This window comes from Nicotiana tabacum, chromosome 3 (assembly GCF_000715075.1).
Source record: "Nicotiana tabacum cultivar K326 chromosome 3, ASM71507v2, whole genome shotgun sequence".
Taxonomy (NCBI): domain Eukaryota; kingdom Viridiplantae; phylum Streptophyta; class Magnoliopsida; order Solanales; family Solanaceae; genus Nicotiana; species Nicotiana tabacum.
This window is the reverse complement of record NC_134082.1, coordinates 118,396,466-118,416,089: the sequence shown is the minus strand read 5'-3', so window position 1 is coordinate 118,416,089 and position 19,624 is coordinate 118,396,466.

Genomic DNA, 19,624 nt, shown 5'->3' with positions numbered 1-19,624 from the left:
CCATTTCCAGGTCGGAATCTCTATATTCTGAAGCAATCCACCGGGTTTTTGATGTTCTATCTTTACTTGTTGACAATTGGGACACTGGGCTACAAATTCTGCAATAGACTTCTTCATGTTATCCCACCAATACTGCTCCTTGACATTATGATACATCTTTGTCGAGCCGGGATGGATGGAATATCGGTATTGATGAATCTCATTCATAATCTTTTCTCGCAACCCTGCCACATTAGGCACACATAATCGGCCCTGGTATCTCAGTGCCCCATCTCTTCCAATCTCAAAAGTCATACTTTTACACTGCTGAATGCTCTCTCTTAATCGTACTAAGATAGGATCTTCATATTGCCGTGCTTTTACCTCAGCTACCAAAGATGATATAGATGTATTCTGTACAGTAACACCTCTGTCATCAGAGTCTAACAATCTGATTCTCATATTGGCTAGCTGATGAAGCTCTTTAGTAAACCCCCATCTACCTGCCTCAATATGTACTAAGCTTCCCATTGATTTATGGCTGAGAGTGTCTGCCATAACATTGGCTTTACCGGGATGATACAATATCTCGACGTCGTAGTCTTTTAGTAATTCAAGCCACCTACGCTGCCTCAAATTCAACTCTTTTTGTTTGAAGATGTATTGTAAACTCTTGTGATCTGTGTAGATGTCAACATGGACGCCGTATAAGTAGTGCCGCCATATCTTCAAAGCATATATTACTGCAGCCAATTCCAAATCATGGGTTGGATAATTTTTTCATGCTTCTTCAATTGTCTTGATGCATAAGCAATCACCTTCCCACGCTGCATTAATACGCCCTCCAAACCTATACCTGAGGCATCACAATATACCACATAACCTTCTGTTCCTTCAGGGAGAGTGAGCACTGGTGCGGATGTCAATCGATTCTTCAGCTCCTGAAAACTACGTTCATAAGTGTCAGACCACTGGAACTTGGTAGCTTTCTATGTTAACTTAGTCAATGATGATGATATAGAGGAAAACCCTTCTACAAACCGCCTATAATATCCTGCTAGCCCTAGGAAGCTGCGGATTACTGATGGTGCTGTAGGTCTCGACCAATTCTTTACTGCATCGATCTTCTGAGTGTCGACACTAATACCCTCGTCAGATATCACATGGCCAAGGAATGCTACTGAGTTCAACCAAAATTCACATTTGGAGAGCTTAGCATATAACTTACGATCCTGAAGCATCTGTAATATTATCTACAAGTGGCCCACATGTTTCGCCTCCGAACGAGAATATACTAGAATGTCATCAATGAATACAATCATGAACACATCAAGATAGGGCCTAAATATAGTATTCATGAGATCCATAAAAGCTGCTGGGGCATTTTTTAGCCCGAACGACATCACCAAGAACTCAAAGTGCCCGTATCTTGTCCGGAAGGCTGTCTTTGGAATATCCTTCTCCTTAACCCTCATCTGATGATACCCTGAACGTAAATCAATCTTGGAGAAATACTTGGCACCCTGGAGTTGGTCAAACAGGTCATCAATTCTTGGAAGTGGATACTTGTTCTTTTATAGTAACCTTATTCAACTGTCGATAGTCGATACACATCCGTAACGACCCACCTTTCTTCCACACGAATAGGACTGGTGCACCCTAAGGTGAAGTGCTAGGTCTAATGAAGCCCTTATCCAACAAGTCCTTCAACTGCACCTTCAACTTTCGCAACTCTACTGGGGCCATTCTGTATGGAGGGATAGAGATCGGTTGAGTGTCAGGCAACATATCAATGTTAAACTCAATCTCCCTTTCAGGAGGAAGGCCTGGGAGTTCATCTGGAAATTCGTTGACCACGGGGATTGATTGTAAAGTAGGCGGTTTCGCCTCCGCATCCCTAACGCAAACAAAATGATAAATGTAACCTTTTGAGATCATTTTACTTGCCTTAAGATAGGAAATAAACCTACCTTTTGGTGTAGCAATATTCCCTTTCCATTCAATGATGGGTTCACTAGGAAATTGAAATCTAACCATCTTCATACGACAGTCAACATTTGCATAGCATGAGGCCAACCAGTCTATTCCCATTATCACATCAAAATCAACCATTTCTAACTCAAATAAATTTTCCGAGGTTTGAAGACTACAAATCATCACAGTGCAACCTCTATATACCCTTTTAGCAATCACAGAATCTCCTATCGGAGTAGATACCGCAAGGAGTTTACTTATCAATTCAGGTTCAATGCCAAACGTATTAGCCACAAAGGGTGTAACATATGATAATGTAGATCCCGGATCAATCAGCGCATATACATCATAAGAAAACACAGATAATATGTAACAGCATCTGGAGACGACTCGAGATCCTGTCGACCTACTTGAGCATAGGTTCAATTTTGACCACCACTCGAACTCGGCACTGCACCTCTACCTCTACCACGACCCGTCGAATGCTGAAAACCCCATGCTAGAGGTCGAACTGATGAGGAAGAAGCAGACACAGATCCAGTTGGCTGAGCCATACCATCACCTCCCCTATTAGGACAATCCCGCATCATATGGCCAGGTTGTCCGCAAGAATAACATGCATCAGAACCTCAACGGCACAGTCCAAAGTGGGCCTTGCCGCACTGATCACAACGTGGTGTTGTGGGTCTCGTCTGACTAGTATCCCTATGATGTTGCGAGCCCGATGCCTGTGAACTCTGACCTAGACCAGAATGGGTAAATCGATCATATCGAGGCCTCTGAAACTGTGGAGGAGCACTAGCTATAGGTGGCGCCAAACTCCTCGAAGACTGGGGCCTGATGCTGCCTCTGAAGTCATTAGAATACCTTGCAAATCTCGCCCTCTTATGCTGGCCCCTATCCTGCTCCCTATCTGCCCTCTACTGGCACTTACAATCCTCTAGGGTCTGGGCATAAGCCTGAATATGGGAAATATCCATGCCCTCCACCAAGGAGGCTGTCGTGCACTCATTTATCAGATGTGGTCCCAATCCGTTCACGAACAAATGCACCCTATCACTCATCTCGGCCACCATATGGGAGCATACCTTTCTAAAGAATCGAACTGCATATTGAACTCTCGCACACTCATATTACCTTGTCTAAGGTTTAAGAACTTATCAGCTCTAGCTCGTCGTATCTCAACTGGCAAGTAGTGACGAAGAAAGGCCTCAGAAAATTCCTTCCACACAGCTGGAAGAGCATCCGAACCCCTGGATCTCTCCCAAATATCATACTAGAGAACCGCTAAATCCCGTAGCCGATAAGAAGCCAACTCTACTACCTCTATATCACCAACATGCATAACCCGCAGTATACGATGAACCTGGTCAATAAAAGTCTGTGGGTCCTCCTTGGGTTCTGATCCAGTAAACACTGGAGGGTCTAAATTAATAAAATCACTAACTCTCGTACTAACTGGTTTATCAGCAGCACCTGTATTCTGCCTCTAAGCCTGAGCAACTACCAAGATAGTCAATAACTACAAAGCACTCCACATATCCTGGTCTGTAGTGCCAGATAGAGGAACTGGAGGTGTTGGGTGCCTCCTAATATCCTCTGGAGGAGATGGGGTAGATGAGGTATGAGACGACATCTCACTCTGAGCCTCACTTTGGCCTGGTTTGGCTTGGGGCACCTGACTGGTACCCTCTCCCGCAGCTGTATCAAGCCGTCTACTAATTGTTTGCTTCCTACTCGAAGGCATCGCTGAAAGAAAACAAGGTGAATATTAGAGACGAACACTTACGACTCAACTCTAGGCACGATGTAGATTCAGGAAGAAGGTAACAACCCTAGATGTCATGTAGCCTCCTAATTATAAATGTGGCGCGCTACACATCCATAATCAAGACTCTACTAGACACGGCTCATAGACAATCCCTAGGACAGACTTGCTCTGATACCAAGTTTGTCACGACCCAAACTGGAGGTCCATGACTAGCACCCGACCATACTTGTCGAGCACCAACGTACATTTTATCTAACTTTTTTTATTATCTTTTAGGGTTGACGAGATCGATATAAATGGTAGACATGGATCATGGAAAACCAACAATAAAATATGATGGCATGAACATACATAGCAGGGGATGACCAGACAATCAAGAAACTACATATAAGGTACGAGCTACCACGCTACCATGAAAGACTATACAACAAAAACCAGCCGACAAGGCATACCAAACTATACATGAGTCGACACTTGTCTATGAGCCTCTAAATGAACATAAGTGCTGCAACATAGCCAGAACAGGGCCCCGACATACCCATAATATCTATAACAAAAATGCATACCAAGACCACGACAAGTCCGGAGAAGGGATCTCGCCAATCACTGCTGAACTGAACAACCTACTGTGGAGGGGGAGTTGCACCTGCCTATCTATTAGGGCCTGTAGCATGACATGCAACGTCCACAAACAAAAGGACGTCAATACGAATAAAGTACTGAGTACGTAAGGCAGAAAACCATAAATACGAACAGTAATGTAAGCAGGGATAGAGAATATACAACCTGGAACATCTGAGTACCTCTGAGGGCTACTGACATGAAATGCATGATACATATGTATGTATACATAAAATTTTAAAACATATGCCTCTGTGGGCATCATCATCATCATATCGTACCCAACCATAATAGGCTCGGTAAAAACGTACCCGACCGTCATAAGGATCGGTAGAATCGTACCCGGCCACGTGGAGCTCGGTAAAACCCAACTGATTAGTGGTTGCACAATATGTGCCGTACCCATCCGACTATAGCGCGGCTCGGTAGAGTAAAATAGATACATATACATAATGCATGCTCGACTCATGGAATCACATTCTAAACCTTTCGGAGTAACGTAATTAGGACTAACTCTTCATTACGAACCTTATAAGAATCAGGAAGTTCCAACAAGATTGATAACATAAGAATAAGAGAAGCAACATTAACCTCAATCGTTCCATAAGAGGGAAAGCAATGTAAGTACTGCTAGCTTCTAAGAGTAGAGTATCTTTGGAAGCTCGTTCATTACATTATGTAAAATCGGAGTCATGCAAAAGAAGAAAAGGGATAGTCTTACATACCTTGTATATACAGCCCCAATCACAAGCTATGCAACTGTCACAACTCCTTAGTCTACAATAAGAGAAATGATACTATCGTTATCATTTAAGCATCATAACTATTATGTATCGACCACAACCTATTTTACGTTGAAACGGACAACACCTCCCCTATATATATGACTTCACACAATTCAAAACAATCACCAAACAGCCCAAACAACACCAATAATAAACATATTGAGCCTCCCAAAATAGTCCACGCAAAACCTAATTACATCATACATACGACGGCCACCGTAGTCGTGTCAAACGACCCGAAAACGTTATGAATAACTATCAGCCCACAACCCTACATATATATGGTATTTCTACACACCCTTCCACCTTCAAAACTCCACAAAATAGTAGTAAAACACGCAGCCCAATAGCAACACAAAACAGTCCACAAAACAGTCCGCTACAAGTGAATAACTCGAACTCACGGCTTCCGATCACCATCCCGTGAGTTCTTACATGTATAGAACGAATTACCATGAATTAAAAGCATAGAAAAATATATGATAGATGTCAGTAACTTACCTTACTTGTTGGATAACTCAGCCCTTCCCTTGGTTCTTCAAACTCTAGGTTTTACCTTCAAATAGAACAATAAAGAGAGGGGAAATCAATTAGGGTTTGTGTGGAATTTTTGGGGAGGAGTTGCAGGGGTTAACTTTGGTTTTGAGGGTCTGAAATATGGATGAAATAACTGAGTTCATAACCCATTAAAAGTTCTCTCTTGGCCGACTTAGGTCTTTTAATTTTGTCCTATCATTTTGGCAAGTAGGTGATGCACCTACTTGTCATCTACCAATCTGCGCATGCTTGCAAAAATATAAATATCTCTATACTCTGAGATCGTATTGACAAACGGTTTAATACGTTGGAAACTATACTCATAGATCTTTAATTTTGTGGGTAGATCACCCAGTAATTCCTTGTAAATTAGGAGAAAAGCTTAGAAACATTTAACCTAATGTTTAAGTAAAATTATGAATCTAAGTTGCGACAACGTTTGTCGACTTTTATTTCATAACTCCTTTGACTTCAATACTTATGATACAAATATTATATGATTTAAATACCTTAATACATGACCTATTGAGTGTATTAAGAACATCTAGGTTTACCTGAAAATACGAGTTACAACATCCTTGATTCGTTTAACTTCTAATACTTGTTAATCACCCTTATACACCCTTGTATCACTTAAGACCAATAGGATTAACTTCTTATCATCTCAAAGGTAATTCCTTCTTGGATTTATGTTAACTAATATATGGCATGAACTAACACGTGTGGATATGGGCTGTAACACAGTCGAGACAAAAGAGTTATGCTGACAGGAAGGTTCGAGATGTATCCTACATGGTTGGTAAAAAGGTTCTGTTGAAGGTTTCACTTATGAAGGGTGTTATGAGATTTGGGAAGAAAGGTAAATTGAGTCCTTGGTTCATTGGGCCTTTTGAGGTGCTTCCGAGGATTGGGGAGGTGGCTTATGAGCTTACTTTGCCACCCAGCTTGTCGAGTGTGTATCCGGTATTTCATGTTTCTATGCTCTGGAAGTATATTGGGGACCCATCTCATGTTTTGGATTTTAGCAAGGTGTAGTTAGATGGTGATTTGACTTATGATGTGGAGCCAGTAGCTATTTTGGAGTGTCAGGTTCGAAAGTTGAAGGTGCAGTGGAAAGGTCAGCCTGTCGAGGAGGCTATCTGGGAGACCGAGCGGGAGATGCGGGGCGGATATCCTCACCTATTTGAGGCTTCAGGTATATTTCTTGACTCGTTCGAGAACGAATATTTGTTTAAGAGGGGGAGGATGTAACGACCTGGCTGGTTGTTTCATGAGTTATCGCTCCGTTTCCCCCTATTTCTGCTTTTTATTGCCTTGTTCAGCTGTATTTTGTGTTATCGGGTTAGTTGGCTCGGATTCAGTGAGGTTTTGGTAAGTTTGAGACACTTAGTCTCTTTTGAGGAAGCTTAAGTTGGTGGATATTGACTTATGTGTTAAAGGGCTCGGATGTGAGTTCCGATGGTTCATATAGCTTCTGGCGGTGATTTGGGACATAAGAGCGTGATCAGAATGCGTTTTGGAGGTCCGGAGTAGATTTAGGCTTGAATTGGCGAAATTGGAATTTTGGCATTTTCCGATTGATAGGTGAGATTTTGATATAGGGGTCAGAATGGAATTTCGGAAGTTGCAGTAGGTCTGTTGTGTCATTTGGGAAGTGTGTGCAAAATTTTAGATCATTCGGGCATGGTTTGATAGACTTTTTGTTAGAAAGCAGAATTTAGAATATTTTGGAATTCTTAGGCTTGAATCCGATGCAAATTGGTGTTTTGATGTTGTTTTGAGCGTTTTGAAGGTTTGAACAAATTTGAATGATGTTATGAGATATGTTGTCATGTTTGGTTGAGGTCCCGAGGTCCTCGGGTGAGTTTCGGGTGGTCAAACGGACTATTTCATGCTGTGGAAAGTTGCAGAAACTGCTGTGTGTGTGTTGCAGACAATTGCCATCGCATTCGTGAGTAGGCCCTCGCGTTCGCGAAGGGTTAGGCTGGGAGGCTGTGAAGTTGGCCTTCACATTCCCGAAGGGGTCCCGCGATCGCAAAGGGTTGAGGCTCGTGGTCATCACGTTCGTGAGGTTCATATCGCATTCGCGTAGAAGTAAGGTGAGTAGTTGGGTCCAGTTCACATAAGAGGGAGTTTTGGTCAACATAAGTTTGTGCTTCGCGGATGCGAGGCTTTGACCGTATTCGCGAAGAAGGATTTGAATGCCTCGGCAGAATGTATAAATAGCCATTGTCCGCGATTTTGGGTCTAACTTTCACCATTTTTGAGCAATTTTGGAGCTTTTTAAGAAGAATTGAAGAGTGAATCAAAGGGAAACACTTAGAGGTAAGATTTATGGACTTAATACTCAATCCTAATGTAATTTCTACCTAACTAATCATGGAATTTAAGCCTAATATTGAAGAACTAGGGCTTGTAATTGTGATTGGATTTTGGTGCTTTTGATATGAATGAACTCGGGGAGCGATAAGGAGTCTATTGATGTAATTTTTATCAAAATCCGAGACGTGGGCCCGGGGGTTGGGTTTGGCCAATTTCGGGATTTTTGTTGTAATTTGATTTCTTTCGAGTGGGCTTTGTTCCCTTAGCATATTTTGATGGTTTTGCATTGATTTTGGTTAGATTTGGAGCATTCGGAGGTAGATTCGAGAGGAAAAGGCATTGTGGGCTAGAGTTTGGACCGGATAGAGGTGAGTAATGATTGTAAGTGTTGTCCTAAGGGTATGAAACCCTAGATTTCACATCGTTGTGCTATATTGAGGTGACGTACATGCTAGATGACGAGCGTGGGGTCGTCCACCATTGGGGATTGAGACTTCGTCCATCCCAAATGACTATTTTACCGTGTATTTAATTGAAAACTGTTTTGCTATCATCATGTTTTGGGCTGAATGCCATATTTGGGCCTCGTGCCAACTGTTTGGACCCTTAGGGGATTTTTACTACTATTTCCTCACTGTTTTGATTTCTGTATCTTTACTCAGTCATGCTAAATTATACTGTTTTCATAACTCAGGCATGTTTACTTTGTTTTAACACTCTAAATGATATTTTGGGCTGAGCATCACATTTTACTATGCCCGAGTGGCTTTTAGAGATTTCTGACTGAGTAGAGCCGAGGGCCTGTGTTATGAGGTTATTGATCTGATTCATGATTATGAGGTTGAGGGCCTGAGTTGTACGTCACGAGGTGGCTTGATATGAGGCCAAGAGCCTATTTGATTATGCCACAAGATGGCTTGATATTGTGCTTGGGCCGTAAGGGGCCCCTTATGGAGTCTGTACACCCCAGTGAGCGCGGGTACCCATTGTGATATGTGATATAGCTCTAGGGGCTGGTGTTGTTCCATGTTATTGCCCGAGGGGCTGATTCTGTTGACATTGTGCCCGAGGGGCGGATTTTATGTGTTTATCTTTTCTAGCTGCTTTTCATTTATTTGTTTAAATATTAAAAAGGTGTTTTTAAAGAAGCTTATTCTGAACTAAGGTGTTTTTATAAGATTTCACTATTTCGTTGCCTTTTACTGGTTTTACACTGCTTCTTTATAGCTTATTATTGTGTCTTACGTGATTTATTATCGCTCAGTCTTCATTTATTATTATTACTCACTAAGTTGGGGTACTCCCTGCACCCTGTGTGCAGATTCAGGAGCAACAGGTCCCGCCAGTGAGGGTTGATTGCTCAGCAGGCTATTCAGAGTCCACTAGGTAGTTGCTCGGCATTCGCAGCCTAGTGTTTCTCCCTCCTATTTTTACTTCCCTTGTTATAGCTATGTAGTAAATTGTATAAACTCTTTCATACACTTAGACTATGTTAGATGCTCATGACTGGTGACACCCCGATGTCGGGATGTGTTTGGTTTTCCGTAGTTGATATATTTCACTCTATTATGGGATTTATCATTATTAATGACTTAATTATGAATTATTATCTGTTAAATTAACTAGAAGTTTGTGTCGGCTGGCCTTGTCTTCACGAGATGCGCCATCACGACCGGGTCTGGGTTTAGGGTCGTGACACTTGCCTTCTGGTAACCTTTCTATTCCAGGGATAACTGAATTTCTTACGCACGAAGGTGACACCTAGTGTAATTGGCACACTTAGTCCCTTAAGATTAACTCTGCTCAGAGTGATTGCTTTAGGGATGCGTCTTCCTAAATGACCTTTAAAGGTTATTTGCTTGTTGTCTATTCTATTATTGTTGGACTACGATCTCTGAAATTCTCACAATGCCGACTATTACCAATTCCTTTGATCCCTAATTCATGTTCGATTTTATCTTGTTTACTAGACCATACTAATTTCTGTTACTACATGGGGTCTAACTTTGCCTTCTGTTAATCACGTTGGACTCACCAACTCATTTCTCTAAATGAGGATATGACCTTTGGCCTATATTCTATTGTTGTCTCAAGGCTTGTCACCTCTTATCTTTTCCTTCACTTGACTATAGACTCTATCATCGTGTCATATTATGACTTATTTATCATATCTTACTCATAATACTTTATTTAGTCTCTTCTTATTCACCTGCTGATATTTCTGTTTATCATCTTATTCTGAAAACTTCAATAAAATATTCTTTCTCTTTTAGCTCCCCTTGCTCCATCCACTGACTCTTCGGGTTGCCTAACATTCTCTCTTTACTAGGGACGAGAGCCATACAAAGGTAAATATTTATCCCTTCTAGGATTCCACTGCCTATCTTCTGAAATTTCTGAACATTCTAGTATTCATATATGATTGTACTATTCTAGAGTGCACCATCTGGGTGTCTTACAAGGAGATCTGTTACCATGTTTTCACTATCCTTCAGAAATGTTAGCTACTGATAACAATCCATCCACAAATTTGGGTTACTCTAACTCCAGCTGGATCTTGATATCCCATCCTTCTTTTAAACTATATTTGTTAGCTCCCATAGGGCATAATTAAGATGGGTGTGGCCAATTGTATATATCTCTGTTACTGTTGAAAGTAACTCAGAATGCTTATATTTCTCTGCCTGAATTGTAAATACTTATAATCTTCATTAGCTGGGTACCTCGTACTCTTTTTCAAGTTGCTTATTTTACTTATTGAAACTTGTATCCACCTCCTGATTCTCTCATATTTTTACCATATGGGTGGATAGATATTCATGTGTTGGTCTCCTTATCAAGAAGCTCACACATCTTAGTACATGCATGATCTGCTGAAGACCTTACATTTACTCATCATAATCATGATGCAAAATCGAGTTCCTCTAACTCAGCTCTTCCACAGCCATATTCAATCTCTTACCAACTGTCTCTGTAGATGTAGGTATCGTTGTATTATGACTAAAGTCGAATTTAGGAGTTTGAATTATTACAACTGAGCTCTACCATACGATATAGAATAAGAAAAAAGAGTGACAGTCCTAGATTCCCTGTAGCCTCCTGCTTATAAGTGTGGTGCATAACACACCCATAAACAAGACTCTACTAGACACGGCTTGTAGACTCTCTAGGAAATAACTGCTCTGATACCACTTTTGTCACGACCCAAATCAGAGGGCCGCAACGGGCACCCGCTGCCTTACCCAATTGAGTACCAACGTAACGTATCTTTCTTATCATACCATCATGGGTAAATGGTCGGGAAGGGCCGTCATGATATAACCAGAATAAAAAATAAGGGAATACTTGACATAGGACCACCCAAGATGTAATAAAAACCTATACATGTGACATATGATCCTATAAGACCAAAAATGAACACTCGTACAATGAACATAGGCTGACAAGGCCATATAATCTTTCATATACATGACATCTATCTACAAGCCTCCAAGAGTGCATACACATCATAAAGGTCGGGACAAGGCCCTGCCATACCAATCAATACATATTCAAATTATACTGACCAAATAGGTAACTCCAGAGCAAGTGGAGTGCACCAACACCTTTCACTGAGCTGATAGCCTACTAGGAGGAATGTCAACCTACCTATCGGGACCTGCGGGCATGAAACACGGCGTCCCCAAGGACGTCAGTACGAATAAAGTACCGAGTATGTAAGGCAGGAAAGCATAAACATGAACAATAATGCAAAGAGAGATAGAGGAGATAGAACCTGTAACATCTGAGTGCCTCTGGGGGCTACTGACATGAAATGCATAATACATATATATACATAAACTTTTAAAAACATATGCCTTTGTGGGCATCATCATCATCATATCGTACCCAGCCTCAAAGAGGACTTAGTAAAAATGTACCCGGCCATCATAAGGCTCGGTAGAATCGTACCCGGACACGTGGAGCTCGGTAAACCCAACTCATTAGTGGTTGCACAATAGTTGTCGTACCCGGTAACTATAGCGCGGCTCGGTAGAGTAAAATAGATATTATATATAATGCATGCTAGACTCATGGAATCACATTCTAAACCTTTCGGAATGACTTAAGGTCGTTGCACCTTTGATTAACATTATGGACATCCATACCATCAATATGAACCTCAGTAGGATTCAAGGATCATACATACTTGCTTAGAATGACATTATAAGGAAAGAACAACATGGGCAACCTTAGTTGCTAGGAGTAGACCCATTATGAAATAGCGTATTCATTTAACTTTAGATCATGCCAAAAGAAAGAAGGAAGTTCCTTAACATACTTAAACCCGTTGAGTCCTTAATACCTTCCAAGCAACTCTTCAAACAAGTCACTCAATCTATCATAGTATAAGGAGATTCAAAATCAGTGCTAAGCAAAGGCTAAGTCTGTAACTTAAGCTAGTAGCTCATTTATGTAAATTAGGTCAGCATCTCCCCTGTAAAAAGGGCCTCCTCCAATACCATATACCAACAAAAACAACCAGATAAATCCATCAACATATAAATATCAATAACAAGACACCATATAACATCAACAAGTCACAACTACTTCACAACGAGCGGCAAGCTCCGATTAGAATCTGTATAACCCATATCACCCCTTATAGACTTCTTACATTAACTTAACACTATCTAACATGATAATGAAGTCATTCATCAATGATTCCATCTTTATACCATATATTTATAACAAAGGAAACAATCCTCAACTCCAACTATCTTCAATTAGTAACTTTATTCACTAGTTCATGTCTACTCCATCCATTTAACTTAATTAATATCAAGATAACCTTAATCACATGAAAGAACACAATACACATACCTCATACAGTAACTTCAAGTTAAAATCCAAGTTATATTCAGCTTACAACAAACCTCAATGGCAATACAACACCATAGAAGTGACTTAAGATAATCCAAGTATTATCTTGTAGTTTATCATCCTAACAACTTAAACAACATACAAGCAAGCCTAAGCACAATTAGTAGGCTGTTATACTCACCGTAGCCAGTAGAAACAACTTGGAATTTCAGCAAAACACAACCCACAAAAATCCTCAATGACAACACAACCACAAAGAGGTGTTGTTCTTCACTAGAACTAAGTTTTGATGTTGAAATATGGTGAAATCACTTTGGAATCACTTCAAACCCTTGTGGTATCCGTTTAGAAGGGTTAGGAGAAGTTTGGAGACGAAGTTGAGTTGAAAATGAGTTAAAAATAGGCATCCAAATCGTTTATAAAGTAAAGTAGGTCGACCACCACCTAAGTGGGTCCCATTGAGAGCTGCTTGCGTGGTCTCTCGAAAATACAAATATCTCTCTACTCCGATGTCTTATTGATGAACGGTTTAATGTGTTAGAAACTAGACTCGTAGATCTTCAATTTTGTAGGTATATCACCCAATAATGCCAAGTATATTGGGAGAAAAGATCAGTTACATTTGACCTAATTTTCAGCACATTATGAATATAACTTGTTGTGACCTTTGCCAACTTTTGTTCCACAACTTGCTTGCCTTCAAAACGTAGCAAATGACTATCATACGACTAAAATAACTCATAGCATAACCTCCTTGTCATGTTAAGAACCCTAGTCTCACCCCAACTTGTGCGGATTGAGTTCGTTATATTTTGATTGGAGTTATTATTATTTCAAAGGCAAGTCTACAGTAAATTAGAAGAAGTTGGTTCAGTTAGCAATGGTTGAATCGATATGATGGTAGGATGATCAGTTCCTTCAGTGTGTTAAGTTATACAGGTGATTTGTGGTGGTATATGCGAGGCTTGACATCAGTCGTAATTTGATTTATTTGGAGGTATTCGATTATAATGGCCTGTTATGTGTAGATGGATCCCATAAGAGTTATGGTGGTTTAGACCATAACTTGGGATTTGTATTTTCTGTTGCTATAGGAATACAGTCGCGTGTTGCAATAGTTCTCCTGAAATGAGTTAAGTGAAGGTTTCTATATGATGAAGTGTTTATTATATTAGTGGTTCAGGAGTTATGATGATATTTTTGTACTCTCGCGTATTGGCCTATTAGGTATAGTGAGCGGCATGCTAATTGGAAGTTAAGGATCAAGGTTGTGGTTCGGTGTTGACAAGAATGTCACGAGCTCGGATGAGCAAGAAAGAATTCAAATGTTTAAAGTAAGCTGGTATTTTCTTTAGCGTCACCTAAGATCGTTGTCCTATGTAAGAGGCTTTGTGTACGAATTTGAGGATTCTCGATTTGCTTACAATATTAGTATGGCCGGTGGTATGGATACGTAAACTTTGCTACCTTGTACGGAAGGTCATGGGAGCGCATCCCACGGGAAAATTGTATAAGTGTGACATGTAGTCACTTGATTGATTAAAGATTGAAACCAAGTATGGAGATTATGGTACTATTGCTAATGTGAGAGTTTAGGCCTGGAACACGTTATATTTCCTCGGGCTGTGGACCGTGTAAGTTTGTTCTGTATTTGACGGCTATTTTATGTGTCATGGGAAAAGGTTATTTTGGATACTTGAAAGGTTATTATCCTAGTACGGTACGATCAAAATTAGCTTGAGGTCCGTGGATGGGTCTAAATGTGAATGTGTGCTCTATATCAGACTGGGTGTGTTCATTTTAGCATAGCGTTGCTTACAGAGGAGTCTTCGGATGTTATTTCTGTTGTAAGATATTCTGAGTAATCTCTATTATGCCATGTAGGTTGTGAGATGGTTTGATTATTCACACATGTGTTAAGGCCCCCTGTAGTTTGCGGTGTTGTGAGAGCAGGATGGCTCACGAGATGCAGGTAATTTACTGCACCTTAGTTGTGCTTGGGTATCATAGCATATGACGCTATCTGTCTCCCCAAAATTTCTATTATGCACTTGGCGTGCTTGTGGCCGATATTCGGGCTTTTTGTAAGTATAAGCGTTATGTCTTGATGTCTTGATGGTTATGTACGGATCGGGTATCACGCCACCATAGGTATGTTGTTTGGAGCGGGTTGATGCCATACCGATATCATGGTTGGATCGGGTTGCACGTCGAAACGGTATCATGTGTCGATCGGGTTGCACGCCGCAATATTGTGATATTGAGTATAGTTCCCTATATCTATTCTTGTGTGTTTTGTTTCTCATTTTCTGAGAAAGGTTCATAACATCTATTTAGCTGTTTTATTAGTTACGCGGGTTGAGTAGTTCTTTCCAAATTTTGTTTTCCTTATGTATCACGTTCGAGTTTGTAGCTTGTTGGCACATTTGTGATGACCCGAAAGGTCATCTTGTGTTTTAGAACTCAATTCTAGGCTTTTAAGCCCTACAAATCTCATTTTTACCCTCCTCAATTTGCGTGCACATTCTGAGCGTATTTTCGGAAAGCTTTTATGTTAAAAGTTGATAAAAATAAGAAAATTTGCCTAAAACCTTCATTTGAGTTGACTTCGGTCAACAATTTTGGTAAGCGGACCAGGATTCATTTTTTGAAGGCCCGGGTGGGTCCGTATCGTGATTTAGGACTTGGGTATATGCCCAGAATCGAAATCGGAAGTCTCTAGCCCGAGATATCGTACTTTGTTGAAATTTAAAAGTTAAAGGCTTAATGAAATGGAGATATCTGACCAAGGTTTGACATTTTTGATATCGGGTCCGTTCTTTGGTTCCGGAACCCGGTATAGGTCCAATACCCTATTTACGACTTGTCTGTAAAATTTGGTGAGAAACAGAGTTGCTTTAACGTGATTCGGACGTCCGGTTGAGAAAATAGAAATTTTAAAGTGTTCTTGAGAATTTCATTTGATTTGGTGCTAAATTCATAGATATAGCTGTTATTTTGTCGATTTGATTGCGTGAGCAAGTTTGTATGATATTTTTAGACTTGTGTGCATGTTTGGTTTGGAGTCCCGAGGGCTCAGGTGAGTTTCAAATAGGCTACAGAGTGATTTGAACTTGGAAAATATTTGCTAGTGTAACTGATCTTGTTGCAGGCCTCTGATCTCACATTTGCGAGATCAAGCATCGCAATTACGATCTATGAGAGATCCGCATTTGCAAGCTTCTCATCGCAAATATGAAGAGGAGCTGGGCCGTACAGGTTTCGAAATTGCAGAACAAACTTCGCATTTTGCGGTCATCCACTGTTAACATTTGCAAAAAGTTCCTCGCATTTGCAAACTATGCAGAAATTAAAAGGGGTTCGCATTTGCGATGCTTCCTTCGCATTTGTGGGCTTGCGAAGCCCAGGTCGCAAAGGCGACATCTGCAGCTGATGAAAAGAGATTTAGACGGGATTTTTCTCCCATTCTTCAAATTTTCAAAACCTAAAACAGAAGAGGCGATTTTCCAAAGACCTTTCCTTCCCCAAATCATAGGTAAGTGATTCTAAACTAGTTTCTTTCAATCTTTCACTTTATTTTACAAGATTTCAACCTAAAATCTAAAGTTCTCATGGTGGAATTGGGGATTTTTGGGTAGAAACTAGAGATTTGATAAATTGAGGATTTAGACCTCAAATTGTGGTCGGATTCCAAAATCAATTATATATATGGACTCGGGGGTGAACGGGTAATCGGTTTTTGGTCTGAATTTCGGGTTCGGACCAAGCGAGCCCGGGTGCTGACTTTTGTTGACTTTTTAGAAAATGGCCTAAATTGAATTCTTTGCAATCATGGGTAGTTCCTAAGGCTTAAATTGAATTGTTTGGTTGGTAATTTGCTAGATTCTATTGGTCCGGAGGCTTGTTTTAAGGGAAAAGCTGTGGTTGAGCTTTGAGTTTGGCCGTTGGAGCAAGGTAAGTGTCGTGGTTAACTTTAGCTTGAGGGATTATGTCTTATTTTCCTATTTGCTACGTGTTTCAATGATGAGTACAACATATAAGTGAGGTGATGAGTACCTATGTGTTGTTGTCGAGTCATAACATGAGAGTGAGTCTTATTCATGAAATTGTAGCTTTCTATGATCATATTACTCATGCTTAGACTAGTTTATCGCCATGTTGATTGTTCTTATCGTATTTACTATTTTTGGTATTAATTGAGTATTGATTCAAAGTTGAGGTTGGTATTATGGAACCAATAGTGGAAGTAAGACTTGTTCTTGATATTTCTATCTCCATGTTGTTATTGTTCATTGTTTTGGTGAGGGAGAGTGTTAATACACGAAGGGTGATGTTGTGCCATATTTTGTAAGCGTTAGTTGATGAAGGGTGATGCCGTGCCATATTATGAGTGTTAATGCATGAAGGGTGATGTCATGCCAGGTTATGAGAGAGTTAATGCACGAAGGGTGATTCCGTGTCGTTCCTATTTGATTCATATGGTGAGGATGAGAGTAAAAGCACGAAGGGTAATGCCATGTACTTTCTTTTGTTGTGATTACTTGTCCTTGTCCGTTCTAATTATATCGGTTGATCAAAGTTCTAGATTCTATTGTGATCCTTTATCTTATGACCCCCTCAGCATGTCCCCTTCCCAATATCACCTCTCATGTTTATTTTATCGTTGTTATTGGCATATATATTGTTAGACTGCACAGGTTTGTTTTGTGGTGTCTTGTCCTAGCCTCGTCACTACTTTGCCGAGGTTAGGCTCGGCACTTACCAGTACATGGGGTCGGTTTTACTGATACTATAGTGCACTTCTGTGCAGATTTTAGTATCGGCCCTAGCTGATCGTGAGGTTAGCAGCTGGATTTTGATTCTGGCACCACGTTCTTCACCGCACACTCAGCCAGCTAGAGGTAGGGTCAAATAGTTAGAGGTGGAGGTCGGGGCATTAAAGGTGGAGGTCAGGCCGCTAGAGGTGGAGGCCAGCCAAATAGGGCCCATCCTCGAGATGTAGTTCAAAGTAGCGTGGCCCAGCCCCGATGCTATGCTTTTCCAACCAAGCCTAAGGCTAAGTCATCTGATGCGATTATCATAGGTACGATTTCAGTCTGCAGTAGGGATGCCTTAGTACTATTTGATCTGGGTTCTACTCATTCATATGTGTCATCCTATTTTGTTTTATATTTGATTGTGCCTCGTGATTCTTTGAGTGCTCCTATGTATGTGTCCACCCCTGTGGGAGATGCTATTGTTGTAGATTGCATTTATCGTTTGTGTGTGGTTACCATTGGGAGTCTTGAGACTCGTGTACATCTCCTACTTCTCTATATGATCGATTTTGATGTCATTTTGGGAATGGATTGGTTGTCACCTTATCATACTATATTGGACTGTCATGCCAAGATGGTGACCTTAGTCTTGCCGGGGCTTCCTCGATTGGAGTGGAGAGAGAATCCAGGCTATTCTACCAGCAGGGTTATCTCTTATGTGAAGGTTCGGCATATGGTCGAGAAAGGGTGTCTAGCTTATTTAGCTTATGTCCGCGATTCTAGTGCAGAGGTTCCTTCCATGGATTCAGTACCGATCGTTTGTAAGTTTCCAGAGGTGTTTCCTGCAGACCTGTCAGGGATGACACCCGACAGGAATATTGACTTCTATATCGATTTGGATCCGGGTACTCAACCCATTTCCATTTTGTCGTACCGTATGGACCCGCCAGAGTTGAATGAATTGAAGGAGCAGTTGGAAGATTTGCTTGATAAGGTCTTTATTAGACCTAGTGTCTCCCCCTAAGGTGGGCCTGTGTTGTTTGTGAAGAAGAAGGATGGATTGATAAGGATGTGCATAGATTATTGGCAGTTGAACAAAGGGCACCATCAAGAACAAGTATCCATTGCCAAGGAATGGCGACTTATTTGATCAGCTTCAGGGTGCCAAAGTGTTTTCAAAGATCGATTTGAGGTCTGGCTACCATTAGTTAAGGATTAGGGCATCCGACGTCCCTAAGATAGCTTTTCGGACTCGATATGGGCATTATGAGTTTCTAGTGATGTCATTTGGGATGACAAATGCCCCAGCAACATTTGTGGATTTGATGAACTGAGTGTTCAAGCCCTATTTGGATTCCTTTGTGATTGTGTTTATTGATGATATTTTGATCTATTCCCGCAACCGAGTAGAGCATGAGCAGCACATTCGGATCGTTATTTAGACTGAGAGATATCCAGTTATATGCTAAGTTTTCAAAATGTGAGTTTTGGTTGAGCTCAGTCGCCTTCTTGGGGCACATTGTAACAGTAGAGGGTATTCAGGTGGATCCTCAGAAGATTGAGGCAGTCATGAACTGGCAGACCTACTTCAGCTACAGAGATCCCAAGTATCTTGGGGTGTGGTAGTTTATTACCGTTGATTTGTGGAGGGGTTTTCATCTATAGCAGCCCCGTTGACTAGGTTGACATAGAAGGGTTCCCCATTTAGATGGTCAGACAAGTGTGAGGCAAGCTTTTAGAAGCTCAAGACTGCTTTGACTACGACGCTGGTGTTGGTGTTGCCCACAGGTTCAGGTCCTTATACAGTACATTGTGATGCATCTCGTATTGGACTTGGTGTGGTATTGATGCAGGATGGCATGGGGATTGTATATGCATTGCGGCAGCTGAAGGTTCACGAGAAGAATTACCCCTGTCCATGACTTAGAGCTGGTAGCCATTGTTCATGCGCTAAATATTTGGAGGCACTATCTTTATGGAGTGTCGTATGAGGTATTCACGAATCATTGGAGTTT